Here is an 8,851-nt window from a genome sequence, read left to right on the forward strand (position 1 = left end):
GTAAAGGTCAGTTAGGACTGACTTTATTTTGTTAAGGTTTAGGCCTAAGTCATTCTCCATTTGTTTAAATCCATTGCACTAAGTAACAACAAACAAATTATGCAAATTTAAAAATCATGCGTCCGGTAATTATAATTACCAGACGCATGATTTTGCCATGCATCCGGTAAATCTGTAGAATAACATAATTTTGTATTTTTGACAATATTGGGGGCCCCATCTTATAAAACAGATGATGCACAGGTTTAATTTGTGGGGCTGTGGGATTATGTGCACGCGGTACCTTTGAATTTGGTCTAAAACCATTCAAAGGTACCTTGTGCACACAATCCCTACCGACGCACTCAAACCTGTGCATCATTTGTATAATAACCAATGACTACTTGTGTATTAATTACAATTTTCTCAAAACTTGCTATCAAACTCTATAGAAATCTTGAAATTGATATGTGTATTACAAGAAAGCTTTGGTGTTGAGCCCTCCTTGTCACACATAGAATTGAGGATGCAACAAAACCTCTCCAACCTAATAAAAAAGGTAATCTTTTTTTTTCCCTCTGCTATGATTTACATCATCTTCTAATCTGACGACAAAACCTATAATTAATCGCAAAATATAAAGGGTGACATTTACACCTACAATGTACATGTTATTTCCATATAGTTATAAACATTATTTTGGGGGTGTGATTTTGTACATGTGCAGAACTCTATGTATTTTTATTTTTTTTTTTTAAATAAAGAAATGATTTACAATCCAAAATATATGCATTTCATATTACTAATGTATTACTTTACCTTTTTTTTTTTACACCTGGAAGATTCTGGTTGAAAGCTGTCTGGTTTGATGACAAGTGTGATGAGAACTTCCAACTGTAATACAAAACATAAATATATAATAACATTTAAATCATTAACATTCATATTATTTTGCATGAGTTTGAATATTTTATGAAATGAACAATTTTTGTTTCGGACATAGGTTTTTAAGGGATATACAACTGGTATGAATTGAATGACCCCAACACAAAATTGTGTAAATTTATTGTTGACTACTTGTGTATTAATTGCAATTTTCTCAAAACTTGCTATCAAACTCTATAGAAAACATATTAGAAGGCTATACACAATCTTGAAGTTGATATGTGTTTTACAAAATAGCTTTGGTGTTTAGCTCCCCTTATCACACATACAATTGAAGACGCAACAAAACCTATCCAACCTTCAAAATGATATTTTCTTTTCTATATTTAAAGTACACACACATGAAGTATATCTATGGGATTGTGCTTTCATGAAGGAGGTACAAAATCATGTCAAAGTTTTATCTGATCATTGTAATTTAATGAGTGTTAATATAGGGCCTAAATTTGTTATCCTACCGGAAACTTCATCAGAGGCTAACTGACGAGGGAACATTAAAAACATAATGTACTAAACATAATACAAACATATGCATACAACTAAGGAAGGGGGCGAAAACATAGAACAATAAAGAGGCTGTGACAGCCAATCAAACTTGGCTGGGAATGGAGAGGAAACCACAAAGAAAAAAAAAAAATATATATATATAAGTTATATATCATGGGACAAGAGAGAGGGTAAAGAAAAATGTAAATAAGAATAGGGGAGGCCTGATGAAAGCAGTGATGAAGACCTTGAATAGGAAGGCATTTGGATGGGGAAAGAGAGGAAGGCATAAGAACAAAGGAATCAGAGAGCTATAGTAAGGAAGGCCAAATTGAGAAGGGGGGGGGGGGGGGGTAAACAAAGGGATGCTTACGTGAATAATGGAGACAGTCGAGAGTGTGGAGAATGTGGTGATTACGGTACCATGCAGGATAAAACAGAAGCGAGGTTGGATGCGATGAAAGGCGGTCACAATAGGCAAGGATGGATGCGATAAAAGGCGGTCACAAGAGGTGATCTATCATTGGTAGTCTGGATGGAGACTCCCGTTTCAGGACCTCAGACCTGAGAGAGCAAACTTCCTTAATGGTTTGTGTAGCTGTCCAAATTGTAAATTAGAAAAGAAACAAATTATGCAAGTGTAAAAAACTAAACTAGATGGATCTCTGACTGTGTATGCCTCCGCCATTGCACAATATATATAAAAAAGCACCAATTAACATGCACTAAACAAATTTGTCAACTCCCTTTTGATAGTAATCTGCCAACTACATCTGATATCACAATTTTGAGCTATTCATGCATACATCCCGCCCCCCCCCCCCCCCCACTCCGTGAATGGAGGGATACCTTGAGTGTTTGTAAAATCTCCGGCTCCTATTAAAAGAAAAAGATCTACCCGTACTGACTTTACATAAGGGACTTTTGCTAAAAAAAGGGGGGGGGGGTGCTAAAAAAAGGCTTATATACATTGTACCAAAAGAAAAAGATCTACCCATATTGACTTTACACACTGGACTTTTGCTCAAAAGTTAGGATTGCTGGGAACATGCATATGCATAACCTAAATAACACTGAGTGGAGGGACCAGGGCATACAAACAACTGAGATCTTTACCTTTTCCCTAAATACCCCCAAATCAGGAACGGTGGGAGTCCGTCAAATGGTTCATGAAATAACGTGATCACAAGCTATTTTTGCAACAATATTGAGCCATGTTACCTTTGTCGTCATCCCGAACATACTGAGAACATATCGCCCCTGGGGGGTGTTTCATAATGCTGTTCATAAAGTTACGCATGACTTTACGAACAACTTGTATATGAAAAGACAAATGGGATGCTCAATCATTATTAAATACATCAACTAAATTTTAACTGTGCAGATGTAACTTAACATATTTATGATAACAAACATTTTTAGTGCAAAGTATTTTTTTGCCATAATTTAATTGAGGTTATTGAAAATATCAGGAAAAACTTTGGGCATCCTATCTGGCACTTCATATACAAGTCATGCGTAACTTTACGAAAAGCTTTATGAAACACCTTCCTGGCAACTTTAGAGGCATAAAAAAAACCTTCCCCCTCCCAACTTACTTGAAGAATGAGCGACGGTGGAGCCAATTCCTTGCTGTATGTATACTGCATGAAACTAAGGCATCAGCCAGATAGCTGGCCTTACAAACTTGACCACACGTTGTCAGAGCAGGGGAAGATCTGAAAACAAACAGGAGAAACAAGAATATGTATTAAATCCAAATCTCCTCTAATGACAGCTTTCCCACACACAAACAAATTACATCAATTACATCTATGTTCAAGTGCTAAGCTTAAAAATAAACTTTTTTAAAACATACAGTTGCTCTACAAAAAAAATAGAGCAAGAACCAGAGAATGATGAGGATGAACTTAATCACTGCCTTCTTGAATGGTGAGCCCACAGGAGTGAATGGGGGAACAACGCCAACAACGTCTCATCCAATATTTCACCCTGCTGCAACTAGTAAATCAATACAGTAAACCTAGAGATCCTAGGACCTATAGAATTATGTCAAAGATGATAGATCGGTCGGGGGAATTAAAATGATGGCCAACTGGAATGTCGAGCATGCATGTGCTGACGGTAGATCTGTGTCCATAAAAGCGTCTCATGAGAGCGGTCTTGGTTTTGCCTCCAAAAAAAATGCTGCACACTCTGCATGTGATCAGGGGCCCTTTTTTTTTCTTTCAAAATGGCCGCTCAAAATGGAGGCATGGTACATTTTCTGTGACAGTCGGGCTATTTTTCAAGATGGCTGCCAGATTTTTTTAATTTATAAAATCAGATAACGATCCATTTTAGCTGTGTTTTTCATGTTTTTTTTCTTTAAAAAATTAAATTACAAAAAAAAAAAAAAAAAAAAAAAGGGAGAGGCGGCCTCCAAAAAGGAAGCGGGCAGGAAACTAAACATGTGTATCTTTTATAATGGCCTAAATGACCTCTACTGATTCACAACATTTCAAACACCACTTTACAAAACTTGACTGAGTTCATTCAAAAGTTCTTTAGTGACAATTGATGACACCTACTAAATAGCAGGTAAAGATAATCTTTTCAAATTACCCATGATAAAAAATATTCCTTAAAAATACAAAACATGAGTCTGCCAAACAAGCCAGTCATCATTCTGTTATATTTTGGTCGCCACGCATGCGCGCAAGCACACTAAATCCTCATGTAAAATCATAAGCTCAGTCCACAACAGATTTACTGATTCCCTCTCACTCTCTTTACAGTATCAGGATTTCAATGACGTCTAAAAGGAAAGATGTAAACACCACACTTAATCAAACTACCTTATGAATAACTACTGTACTAGATGGCAAAACACAAACAATGCTACACTTCAATAATAATTATCTATAATAACATTTTAAAGGTAATACAAAGTTTTGGGAAATTTTGAAAATTGGGTGGATAGTGAATCTTTACAATTTTGAGATACAGTGTATTTGGATGCCCCTGTGGATGTATGTATAAGCAGTAAAAAAAAATTAGCCCCTAAAACACTTCTGTTTTCGAGAAAAATTGAATATAAAAATTTACCGGTGCTCCCGGTAAATTATGATTAATTTCAAATAGCGTCTATGGCCGTACAATGGTAGTTGCGACCATGAAAATCTCAGAATATGTAGTTGTGATATAATTTCCAAACGGGAATATTCATGAAACATTAATTGTTTCATAGCTAAATTAATATCTTGACCTTGAGAGGGAGCTATACAATTTAAAGAGTTTATTATTTATAATTTCATAACTTCAGACTCGATTTCAACCGCGACAACGACCAATGAATATTGAAGGAACGCACATGCTTCAAATATTTTAATTTGAACAGAATTCATGACCCCATACTAAAACTTTGTAATACCTTTAAGTTATAAACTGATACAAACACTTTCCAAGCTTCATGTGATGTTAACTTGTGAGGGCATATTTCCATGCATGGAAAATAAAATAATGAAAATGAGAAATAAGACTAAGACTAAAAATGAAAACAATTACAAGTTAATTGTTCTAAAGATATTTCCTGTCCAAGGAGGACATACATGTACAGTACCAATCAATAACAACAATTATGTACCAGTATGTAAGAATATTTATTCTTAATGTTTGTTTTAAGTTGCAATGGTGGACACCAACCTTTTTGAGTTAAACTGCCCAAGTGCCCATAGAAGCAGACATAGCACTGATAGCACCATTAATATACTAGTTATACTTTTTGTGTATCAAAAACTGTTCAGACAACCTCTATTGATTTTCAACATTTCAAACACCACAGTATAAACTCAACTAAGTTCACTAAAAATCAGTACTTTAGTTACAATTGATGACACCTACTAAACAGCAGTATAGTACAATCTTTTCAACAGAATAGCCTACACAGATGTTAGAAAATATTCTTTAAAAATCCTAATCAACATGAGTCTACCAGCAAACTTGCGAATCAGCCACTTCATATTATTCATTGAATACTTTTTTGTCACCACACATGCGCGCTAGCACGCAAAATCTCCATGTAAAATTGTATACACAAATTTGGTCGTAATGTTTAAGTTTTTCTACAGGATGTGCTGTGAATCAGCTGAAATTACAGATATTAATTATTTCAGTCACAATGAGTCATTTACGGTAAAAAAAATATTCATATATAAAGCGCTAGAGGTCAATACACATTAGCATTGACTGCTACTATGCTTTGCTAGCTGCTGGAACCGAGAGTGCATAGAGTACCGAAGCTGTGAGCCTGTGACATCATAAAAATCTATTTTTGAATTTTCTCAATTTTTTTCTTCATTTTCCGAAAGAACATCAAATATAATGCCCAAATGTTGAAAACCATCTATATGTTAAGTATTGGCTGAGGTATGACCATCTGAATAAATATATGTCCTATACGAGCTCAGTGTTATATTGCCCTGGCTCGTAATGTTATGAAGAGAGCAATATAAGTTTACTGACTGAGTTCCCATAGGGTATTTATTTATTCAAGTGGTCATACCTCAGCCAATACTTAAAGGTAAAGACCAGTTTTGGAAACGCCCTCCTCTCAAAAAATAAAATGAAAGATCTTATTACCAATCATGTGAAAGAATATGTTTTGACCAATTTGAATGATACAAATTTTGCAGAAAAAAAAAACCACCTACTAATTGATATATTTGGTACATGATTATTGGACCTGAAAGATATTGTGCACGTGTTGCCTACGTGTCACGTAGTCCCATATATATCTTTTTGTGTACAGTGCTTAAAACTTTACCAAGACTGGGCAAAATTTCTTATCATTTTGATGATTCCAGAACCTTGCAGTACACACAGGTACATGTACAGGTGTATGTTACAAAAAAAAAAAATCTCAGAATTCAAGCTCTTGCTTCAAATTTCATACCATCAAACAGAGATTGATAAGATCTTTTATTTGATGCCTCATTCATCCTAATAGCCTGAGTAATAAAAAAGTTATGCCAATTTTAAACGCCCGGAAATCATGTATTTAATTGCTTTGTTTTTAAAAGAAAAGCTGTGATTTGATTACAAAAATCGCCAAAAAATGTATGTGTATGTAAATACGCGAAAAACCACTAATGGAGCCGTCATTTTTGCATGACATTTCAGATTCCTCTTCCAAAAAAACATATTTCTCATCCATAGATTTCGCTTAAATTTCACCAAAAGCAAAGTCACATGAATAAACAATCAATTTATATACTTTTTATCTCAATTTCGTAGTGGGATCAGGGTACAGAATGGCATTAAACTAGTGCTGTAAGTCAGACGCTATATGTTCGTGTTCGGTTCGGTTCGGTTCAGTGATATAATAGCAAGCAGCGTTATAGCCACGGCGGTCACCACTGGGCGGGCCGGCCGGCCAGGCTCGTCCAGCACGGGGGACTTCTGCCCACTCCTGCTGAAAAACAGTGCCTCCGACCAGCACGAATTTCACATTAAAAAACTGCTCTAAACGTAATTATTTGTGAAGAAAAGTACTACTTACATGCGTATTTCCGTCTTGAATCATGTTTTATTTTCAATTTTAAAAGGATCATGTTTTAAATTTGTCAATAAATGATATTTTTCAAGATTTTCGGAGACGGTTGTTGTCAAATGTTAGAGTCATGAAAGATGCCATCTTGAATAGCGATTCAGACTTGTCAATAATTTTTTTTTTTATAAGTTTTTATTTTCAATAGGAAAAATATAAAATCCCTATTTTTCCTGAATAAATAAATGCCATACTATAATATATATTTATTTCATTATTTATCTTGTAAAATTTGTCTGATATTGTTACAATTAAAATATTGATTTTTTTTTTGTTAAATTGGTTTGAGCTGAACTTGTTTTGATCACGCACATTTATTCTTGTTTATAGCTTGCGATCGCGACGTAGCGTGGTCAGGATTTGGGATTTAAATGGCGCCAGTGAAGTTGCGCCCACCACTGGATAGGCATAAAAAACAAAGGCGGAAAATGGGAAAAAAAATTAATATAAAATGAGCAATCATGACATGAAAATTAGGTAAAAAATAACAAGTTTATTAGCTTGCAAAAACGTTAACATTTTCCTGCCGAACATCCGAACCAGGCCTTTGCGTCCGGTTCGGTTCGGTTCGGAAGTGACATGTTCGGTGAACTTCCGTTCGGTTTGGCGGTTCGGCGGTTCGGCTACAGCACTACATTAAACACGGCTCTTGTGAAACAGTGCAGCAAAACAAAATGACAAAAACATAAATCATAGAAAGTTTAGATCTAGTATGAAATGAAAGATAACAATGTCATTCTTCATATCCAATAGAAATCATGAAACAAAAATCTAATCAGCCCATCAAAAGATCGCATTTGCGTAGGCTTTCCAAATGGTCTCCAATAATGCATAACAGCCCCATGGCAGAAACCTTCATGGCAAAAGCACACACATTGACATTGTAACGTACATGTACCTACACATATGCTAGATGATCAACCTTTTCTGATCAATTCCACAATGTTTCTTTCACAATGCAATCGCATGACCATAACTGGTTTTTCTGGATCTGGATCTGGATGTGTACGATGCAGGGCCCTACTGGGCATAAGCGCATCGGTTGAGAGAGAGGGCGCGGGGGTATTTAGAAGGCTCTTTTATCTTTAAAAGGATTTAATACCATAGCCTACATCCAAATGATCCAACAGACCAGCCGAAAACTGCAGAAGGGCCCCAAACCCCCCTCCTCCTTGCCTTTATTATTTAAGTTTAATTACAAATTTGAATAGATTTTAGTGCTAACTAGTCTAGTTAGATCTAGAGGAGTAACTTAGAGATAGAGTCGGCAGTCTAGACCAGCAGAGTTAGCAACTAAAATCTAGATCTAGATCTATTCAAATTTGTAATTTTAACACATTTAACAGCAAATAAACAAGTAATGACATTCTCTAAGAATGAATCATATTTAGATCTAGGCATATTTTTAGAAGGTTTTTCATTTTTTAGAATTCATTTCACACTTTCCTTACTCAGTAAAAGTACACAATCGTACGTACGGTAGGCCCCCGGTTAGGCCTAGGCCTACTGCGTAGTCACAAAACGTACACCCTCAAAAAACATACCGTATCTAACACCTTCGGAATCGGACAGTGGTGCATTTTCATACGATAATTGTTACAAAATTAAAACATACCAAATATCACTATCAGTATCAGTTTCCACTAGACTGTCGGCAACATAACGGGCATAAATTGAGAACACATGAACACTCCAAAAAAGGACGAAGAAAGGCTACAACTCGAAAATCTTGTCAGCATTCGATCAAAAACTTTAAACCACGGCTTTACTGTATTGAATCGAAGGCTAGGCACTATACTGCATGCGTCGTAGATCTATGCACTATACGGACGTACAAATCTGAAGAAATCGTCT

General features: G+C 35.6%; 1 long non-coding RNA gene across 9 annotated transcripts in view; it reads right to left on the bottom strand.

Annotated features, from left to right (window-relative positions):
• LOC753605 overlaps positions 1-8,796 on the bottom strand; it is a 29,220-nt gene extending 20,424 nt beyond the window's left edge. For all 9 annotated transcript variants that reach the window (XR_004065112.1, XR_004065111.1, XR_004065110.1 and 6 more), the window contains exons 1-4: positions 8,613-8,796; positions 3,009-3,128; positions 1,784-2,008; positions 799-873 (exon numbers count right to left, since the gene is read on the bottom strand). This is a non-coding gene — a long non-coding RNA (uncharacterized LOC753605). The remainder of the gene's footprint in view (positions 1-798; positions 874-1,783; positions 2,009-3,008; positions 3,129-8,612) is intronic.
• Positions 8,797-8,851: the final 55 nt, after the last annotated feature.

This window comes from Strongylocentrotus purpuratus, unplaced genomic scaffold (genome assembly GCF_000002235.5).
Source record: "Strongylocentrotus purpuratus isolate Spur 01 unplaced genomic scaffold, Spur_5.0 spur5_scaffold_2, whole genome shotgun sequence".
NCBI classification, from domain to species: Eukaryota; Metazoa; Echinodermata; class Echinoidea; order Camarodonta; family Strongylocentrotidae; genus Strongylocentrotus; species Strongylocentrotus purpuratus.